General features: G+C 40.6%; 1 protein-coding gene across 3 annotated transcripts in view; it reads left to right on the top strand.

Annotated features, from left to right (window-relative positions):
* The window catches only part of TMCC3 (transmembrane and coiled-coil domain family 3), a 238,759-nt gene that overhangs the window by 191,418 nt on the left and 38,581 nt on the right, over positions 1–8,760 (top strand). The window contains exon 1 of one of the 3 annotated variants that reach the window (XM_023531571.1): positions 2,035–2,318. The exons of the other annotated variants lie outside the window; for them this stretch is intronic. The gene's annotated coding sequence lies outside the window, so the exon portion shown is untranslated. Of the gene's footprint in view, positions 1–2,034; positions 2,319–8,760 lie in introns of those variants that run through there. 3 annotated transcript variants of the gene reach the window in all.

Raw genomic sequence — 8,760 nt, 5'->3', positions numbered from 1 at the left:
TTTCTTTTTATTGCCAAATAATATTCCATTGTAGGGCTATATCACATTTTATTTATCTGTTCCACAGTTGATGGACATTTGAGTTGTTTCTGTTTTTTGGTTGTTATGATTAATGCTGCTTACATACTTGTGTACATGTTTTTGTGTAGACATATGTTTTCATTTCTCTTGGATATACCTAAGGGTAGAACTGCTGGGTCATAAGGTAGTTCTATGTTTAACCTTTTGAGGACCTGCCAGAGTGTTTTCCACAACAGCTGCACCATTTTATATTCCCACCAGCCGTTTATGAGGGTTCAGATTTCTCCATATCTCCAGCATCACTTCTTATTATCTGTCTTTTGATTATAGCCATCTGAATGGGTGTGAAGTGGTAAATTCATTGTGGTTTTGAGATGGTTTTTGAATTTTTTTTTTTTTAATGAAAAGAGTTATATTCCTTATACAAGGAAATAGGTAAAATATTTTTAGCTGGTACGGTTAATAATGTAAGTTCAAAATTAACTTCCATGTTTTAATGTATTCCTTTCTACTAGTCATTTATTGAAGGTGGTTATCCAAAACCAGGGTGGATAGACTAATGTTGGAAGTTTGCATGGCTTGGCTTTGACTTAATTGCTGAAATTGCATAAGGACAGACACCTGAGAGGTTCATGGTCCTCCCCACTGCAGAGCCCGGGGTTGGAAGGCTTTGTCATTGGCCAGCCTTTTAAGGGATGCAGTAAGTTTCTGCTTCTATGCCATCTTAGGTAAGTGGCCAGGGCACTTATTCATGATTCTACCAAGGCTTAGCTGCTGCTATGCAGATGTGGTAGTTATTCTAGTTGGGTACAGCCAGAACTGGCACTTCATGCCTATAAAGATAGAATCTATGGTTTCTTTACAGACAAGCTTTACAGGCTGCAAATTCAATCATAAAGAACAAAAAAACCTAACAAAATCCATAGCACTTGTGAGGCCAGAAACAAATTGGTTGAATAAATGAACAGCTTTGGCTTTGAGAGCCAGGCACCATTCTAGCATGGCAGCTTGGGCAAGGTACTTAAGCTCCCTAAGCTTGGGTGTCTGATCTGCAAAGCATAGATGTATAAGTGCCTCTGTTGCAGGAGTCTCAAAATGACACACAAGTGCTTGGCTCATGGGAGGCACTCAACAAATGTTAATTCTCTTTCCTTAGGTGGCTCTGCTATTAGTCTCAGATATTTTTCACTACAGGTTTAGTCCAGCTCCAAACATGGCAGGACACAGGGTCTGTTGTACTGCTTAGCTGATCTTTTCTTTACAGAGAAATAATGAGCTCTTGGCAAGAATTAAATATTGGTGGAAATGAATGTTGCAATTTGGTAGCTGCTGATTGACATGTGTTTGTTAAACAGGTACTCAAATTTCAGGAAGCTTACCTAGAATAAAAGAAATCCTAAGAGCATTTTCACCCTTTTTGCCGGGTACTTATTTATAAAATCGTCTATGGAATGGCCCAGCTGAAAATTATTTATAAAACATTGACTTGTTTTGGCTCAAGAGTTCAAGTTAGCCTGCATAAAAATTTAAACTTCAGTGAACATAAAAGGGTTGGATTCTTTTTGGAACCTCTAGGCCTCAGAAAAAAAATTTTTTTAAGAAAAGGATGTTCTTTTGGTCACTAGGTCTTTTTTTAGACCCGCTAGGAAGTCATAGTAACAGGCTCCATGTCTGATTGGGTTCCATGGCAACAAAGGGTTGTGACTTTATTAGAGGGGAGTCGAGTGTGCCAAGAAAGATAAAAATCAGAGTATGGAAAATGTCCAACCAGATGAATGTATTTTTTGGATCATGTGCCCTGGAACGGAAAGGTTTCCTGAATTGGCATTATTCTCCATTATAAATTTGAATCCCACTGGGTTATCATTAGGTCATAGAGGTCAGTGATTATTTTCAAAAGATCTGTCTACATCTTGCTTTTTACTCATTCATTCATCCTTCTTTCTATGTTGGTAATTTTTTTTTTTTTATCAAAAATAGTAATGGTAAGAATCTAACGAGATGATTCTGATTTCAAAGGTAGAAAAGAAATGTGGCACATTCTTTGTGAAACTGATTACAGCTGTAAATTGTGAGACCGTGTGGGAGGGCCAATTAGAGGCAATTATAACTTGATTGAACTCTCCCCAAATTAAAGCTTGCTGTGTGCTTTCCAAGCTGGATGTTTCATTTCCCATCCATGTTTCTCGTTTATGGGTTTAGAGATGCTGGTTCCAGGACGAGGTTGTAGAATCCCTCTAGGAGCTGTCCTTTTCTCTCCCCCAGCAGCAAGGTGCAGGCTGATGCTATGATGAAAAGTGGGTGATTTTTAGAGTTCTTTTGCTAAATGTTTTAATATTTGACCAAGATAGTGAGATCTGAAGATTTCAAATCATCCTCGCCTGATTATAAATGTTTGCGGCTATATATACTTTTCTCTCATCAGATGTGCTGTTTTATATTTTTCCTCTTCCTAATACTGAAAGTGAAAGAATCCAGGGGCAAGTAGATTGGACAGCCTTATGGCGTCAGCCACCCTTTAAACCAGTGGCACGTTCTGACATGCCCACTGCGTTCAGACATCATTAGTCATTTACTTTTGGCCTCTTCGTGGTGAATCAGAAACTTCACAGATACCCATGATAAACATAATAACTAGTATCGGTTTAAGAGGAAAGAATTAGCTCACCCGGTTTTGGGTGTCCCAGCTATCAGTAATCAGCTGTTAAGTCCTTGGGAAAATTATTTAACTTCTTGGGCTTGCTTTCTTATCTCGAAAAGAAGAGTATGACCTAAATTGGTGTTTCTCAAACTTCCCTTTTTGTAATAATAACCTGAGGCACCGGTTTCACAGATTCTGATTCACTAGATCTGGGGTGGGGCTAGAGTGGCAGTAGCCTCACGTGATCTTACAGTCAGATGTTAAAGTAATACCAGACTAGTTGGGCAGTTATCAAACTTTATTTGGCCATAAGAATGGGGTGAGGGTGGAAGGGAGAAAAAGGAGCTGTCTAATGCAGATCCCCAGGTTCTGCCCCTGAACCCTGTGTCCAGGCAGGTCTCAGGAATCAAGTGATTACAGCCATAATTTGGAGCTCCCTTCTGGCCCCAGAGGTGGCTCACATATTGCCCCTGACCATCTCAAATGAGCCAAATGAGTTGCGTTGATGGAAGGGCCTGGAGGGTTCTGCTTATACCCACTGCTAGCTCCAAACTCCCTATCAGTGTTTTTAAAAAGTTATTTGTTTTAAAACCTTGGATTTGTGCAATACTGAACACCTTTGATCATCAAATTTTCTGCTCTGCGCTGTCTTTTTTCCTCTGGATAAGACATAGTGTTTGCTAAGCATAGTTACTTCTGGTGTGCAATGAGGCAGTACCAGCAGCGTAGGAATTACCTGGCCTGCTTGCTAAAAAATATAGAGATTGTACTCCCAGACCCCAGTAAAAACTACCTTAAGTGTAAACACATGTTCAGGGAGATGCTTCAGTCGAGCTGCTTAGATTGTAGAAGAGACTGTAACACACACAGCAGGAGCCTTAGAGAAAAAAAGCTGACCTGAGATTCTAAGACTAGGGTTCCTAAAGTTTAATGATGAAATCATTAATTGCTGGAGCAAACACATTTTAATATAAATCTGCCCTGTAGAGTGTCTATTTGTGCCTCTTTTGTTCTTTTTCCTGTTTAACAAAGATTAAATAGCAATGTTAAATGAAGAGTTTAGATCATCCACCTAAGCCTAAATTATGAAGGTTCACTTTTTTCCTGTTAACTAGATTAATGTAAAAAGTACAAGTCCGTAGGAAAAAGTCCCATAGCAAGAAAGGGCATGAGGCAAAAAATATGAGGTCTCTCCTTCCAACTTGTCCTTATCCCTAGAGATAAGTGCTATTGTTACTTATACATCTTTACAGACATGTTTTCTGCACAAATGTATATATCCATTATTTCTTTAGGGAGTCTCTTATTGATAATTTAAGTTTCTTCTAGGGTGATGTTTTTCCCCATGTTTGTTTTGCTTTGTAATACTGTACTATTTTTGTATATCTTTTTCTGTAACCATTTATGGATAAATTTCTAAAAGCAAAATCGTTGGGTCAAGGGGATTGTGTCTTTTAAATAAAGATAGTTGGGAACAAATGTCCTTCCAAAGGGTCACGCCCATTTACTAGGGAAATCTTTTATTCTCAAAAGACTTTCCTGCCCCGGTTGATTCTGGTACAGCAGGTAAGCAGCTAAATAACCACCCTTGTCTACTTAAACAAAACCCGAGACTCATTTCAGGGCTTCTGGTTGAAGAAATTGAGTATTTCATAAGGTAGAGAAAATGTAAAAGGATCTAAGGTGTTCAGAGGGTAAAGAGAATAGGGAAAGGCTTAGTAAAACAAGTAGAGCTCTGAATTTTTAAGGAGAGTGCTTTGTGTAACAAGGTCACTGAACCTGAACTGGGCTCTGAAGAGAGTAAGACAGCCCTGGAGCAAAATGTGATAGTGAGAAAATCATGCTCTACATTATGGTAAACTGTTTCCTAGATGTGACCTGCTCCTTTGGTAGATGCTGTAGGGCAGTTTTGAGTGAAGCATTATGGTGATGAGATGCTCTCCATTTTAAGCAACACCTCTAATGTGAGTCACAGGGTGTCTGTGTGTGTGATTCAAAGTAATGTTTAAATTGAAAGAATTATGTCTCAGTAGTTGCTCACTCAGACTTCGCCCATCTCCTGAGTGTCTTGGGGGTAACTACACAAATCGGGAGCCAAGTGGCATGGGGATGTTGCTGGTTTAGTGGTGGATACCATCTAATCTGGCCATCTAGCTCCCTTCATTTTGCCTCCTACTGGCAACAGGATAGGAGAGAATCTTGTAGAACCAAAAAAATTGGTTGAGTCTATTCAAGTCTGGGGAGTTCAAGTCTATTAAAGGCAGAGAAGGAGTGGGAAAGTATCTTGTTAGTAGATGTCAGATCTTAAATGGTTGGCCTAGAGGGATAGCCAGGTATGTTGTAAGTTTAAAGGGAGCTATCCAGAGTCTAGAAAATCTGAAAGCAGCAAGAACCTCAGGTCAGAGCTAGGCACATTGGGCCAGAGAGGGTACTTCCTCAACACTTAGGGACCAAAGTGCTTTCTCAGACTGGTCATGCTTGAGCCACACCACATGTGGCCAGGTCGAAGACAGCCAGGAATAAAACAAGTTCCAAAGACTATCACTCTGGATCAAAAACCATTCTCTGTGTTTAGTCAAATGATTAAATGAGCCAGTTGAATAGAGAGCTTTGAGGCAGTTGTCAAGGAATTTTATATTAGACACTTTATGGATTTTTTTTTTTTTAGTAAGATATTTCTGACTGACACAGAACACGAAGTGTAGGTATGCACTATGGATGAAAGAATGAAAATATGTGTAGCTACCAAGGAAGAATCATGAATATGTTTTAACAAGTAAGTTGGAGATGAAATAAAATATCCATTGACCAAGATATTTTCAGACTAGGAAGGCACCATAAAAATAGGTGAGACAAATTGGAGCCTAAAGTTGAAGGCAAAAACAGAAGAAAAATGCTCAGGCTTGGCTATGTGAAATTGAATTCTATAGGCCTTAGCCTTAGTAATGGTCAGTCTGGTTTTTCAGTCTTATTGTAGTTTTAAAATGGCCTTTTTAAGTTATAAATAGAATAAGCAAAATGAGCCTAGCAAAGAAAGAAGATATTTCTTAGATAAAAAACATGCTATTGATGTAACATTTTGTTTTAAGGCAAGATCCATTTTCTAGAATTTATTATTTGACATTTATTTAAGGCCTGTACTTGACCTGAGCCACAGGATAGAGGCTTTGCAATATTAACTTTGGTAGACATTTTAACTCTTAAATGTTAAAGTAGAGTTTTACACAAAAAGTAAAGTTCTGTTGATTTTGAGTAGGCTTTATCAGACTGACAAAATTCTCTTTTTTTCTACATTGCCCTTTTCTCTCCCATCTCAATCCCAATTAAACCAGTACTTTGTAAACCGCATAACGATTTCGTGAACTTTGAATTAGTTATTTAATGTCAAGGGCAGGAAACCTCTGGTCCCTTGGACCATTCTGGCCTGAGTTTTTTATATGATTTATGGCAATTCAAATAGTAGAGAATCTGTTCATACAAGGAAGGTCAAAAGGGATATAAAGATGAGTGACTGTGACAACAAGAAAGCTTGTAATCTTGTAGGCGTTAGCACTCATATATTATAATACAAAGCGGTATATGATCACAAAAGGGCAAGAGAAAACTATTAAATGTTTTCTGAGTCTGGCATGAAAGGAGATGCTTTTCTGATCTCATTAATTTCTAGAAGGTATCCCTTCAGATGAAACTAGAGTCTCAAAAAGATTAATTTACTTCCCCAAGGTCATACAGCTACTAAATGGCACAGCCAAGAGGGAGTCAGGAGGTCTGCCTGACTTTCAAGTCCATTCATACCCTTTCAGTAAGTTGCCCAGGGCACTGTCCCTGCGGGCTCCAATTCTGTTCTTTAGCCCCTTTGTCTCTGAGCATTCCTCTGGACATTAGTGCTTAAATGTCCCACAGAAACCTCAAATTCATCATGTCTGAAGGGGAATCCTCCACTACTCCAACTCTCGTCTTCCCGTCTCTCGGTTGCCTGTCTTGTGATCGATATTACTGGCCACCAGAAGGAATGAAAAACAGAAGTGGGGTTTTCCTTGACTCCCCCTCAATCCTCACAGCCAGTTGCTGTCAGTCCTATTGATTGTGCCTCCTTCCTATACTTGAAACACTATTCTCCTTCCCCGCTACCACCCTACTCCCCGCCTTCACTAACTCTTGCCTTAGATTACTACATACAGCAGGCTCCAGGCCACTCCACTGAAATGGCATTTTCTTTCCTGCTGCCTCAGAAAGCCTTGTCTGAAACTGAGATCTCATCGTCCTAATCCCTTTTAGCAGCTGCCACAGGGCCTTTCAGCTGAAATCCTAATATCTTAGCATGATTTAACTAGAACTCTCAAGGTCTGGTCCCTGTCTGCCAACCAGGTTATTCTCCTGCCTTTTTGGTCTTGCACTGTATCCTCCAGATCCTTTCCTGCTGTCTGGCTAACGGATTCAGAAATCTTACTGGTAAGTCTCTTTCTCCCTGCCTTATGCAAACCTTGTCCCCTTCCCATTCTCTCTTGCTTCCCCCATGCTAGCCCTCCCAAGTGCTGCCTTATTATACAATGTGCACCTCTCATGGCACTCATCAGTGGCTGTCATTGTTTCCCTTGCCTCTAGACTGAGGGGCAGGAGGGCTATGCTATGCCCCTTTGCAACTCAAGCACGCCTCGCTGTGCCTGGCACGCAGCGGCACCAGTGAGCATCTGTATCATGAGTGAAGCAACAGAGGACAGTCTTCTGATTCCACTTACTGCCTTTGAGCCACTGCCCTTCCCTAGGCGCTTGAACTACTTTTCGTTATGCCTTCATTCATGTTGGGGTTGCCTGCATTCCGTTCACTGCTTTGCATTGACTTTGCCCAATCAGAGTTTGTGGAATTGAGCCCATTTCCTTGTTTGTAAACCTGGAGTGCCCGACCGAACGTCCTCTAAGGCTCTCTTACAATCCCAGCATTGTGTGATAACAGGACTCCCTTCTAGTCTGCCTCCCTGCATAGATACAGAATGTGTGTCTTGTCTTCTGGCATCAGAGAGAACCCATTTGTCCAGCAGTGGATTGAATACAGTGTATTATTGCTGGAAGTTATATTGATTACGTGCAGGGTGGGGAATTTCTTTAAGACAAGCACGGGAATTCCCAGAGATATGTGAGCAGTATCTCCAGAGTCCAAGGTGAGTCATTTGGAGGTGCCGTTGGAGTATCTAGCCTGCCTGCTTTGCAGACTCAAGTGCTTCTCGGGCAGGAGGGTGAGCTAGTCTGCTTCCTGCTTTGTTATGTGGAGTTTGGTAAGTCTCTTCACTGTTCTTCTTTTTCAACCAGACTGTGTAAATATGTGTTGTAGAGCTTTGTGGTCATTAATATTCTGTAAGATACTTGAAATACAAATTATTTTTGTGCTGTTAATATTTGCCTTTGTGTTTACTCAAATACCTTCCTAATTTCTCAGCAGGTTTCTAGGTATTTGACTGCCTAACCTCATAATGAACCACCAAACTCCTTATTGTTTGGTGCTTTAAAAATGTAAATCCAACGTGTGTGGTTTGGTTTAACAGAAGAACAAATATCTGGGTTTGAGTATGCGGGGCTACTGGCTGGAAAAGAGCCAGTTCTCCTCCCACTTCCTTGTCAATTTGAAAGTAATCGTGAGTCTGGCCAGACTGAGTTGGAGTCTAACTTTGTACTTTAACATCCAGTCTTTTGGCAAGTGGTTATCTTTGAGTCCTCCCTTCCTGGGAAACTTCAGACTTCATAAAACTGACTTTGTGTGACAGTGTCAGCCACTGTCAGCCCACTGTGAGAAAGAAAGTGTGGTGGCTGCCTCCCAGCTGTGGGTTGGGAGAGGAAGCAGCAGTGGGGAAAAGTAGTGTAGGTCTAAAGAATCAGGACTCCTTGGCCATCCTCAGACACCCACTCCATGTGACAGATGCAGGGCTCCCTGTGAGGATGTGAGGGTTCCATTTCACCAGAACTCTGCCCATGCAAGCTGCTTGATGTCATGGGAAATCCCATATTCGTTTTGTGGCTTTGTGTACGTGTCTGTGTCATAGAAGATTCAGTATATTACTATAAAATAAATATAATCTTTCTTTCATTTCCGGGACATTAAAATA

The sequence above is a fragment of the Pteropus vampyrus genome, unplaced genomic scaffold (genome assembly GCF_000151845.1).
Source record: "Pteropus vampyrus isolate Shadow unplaced genomic scaffold, Pvam_2.0 Scaffold70, whole genome shotgun sequence".
NCBI lineage: Eukaryota > Metazoa > Chordata > Mammalia > Chiroptera > Pteropodidae > Pteropus > Pteropus vampyrus.
The sequence above is the reverse complement of the archived record's forward strand: the minus strand, read 5'-3'. Positions and strand labels throughout refer to the sequence as shown.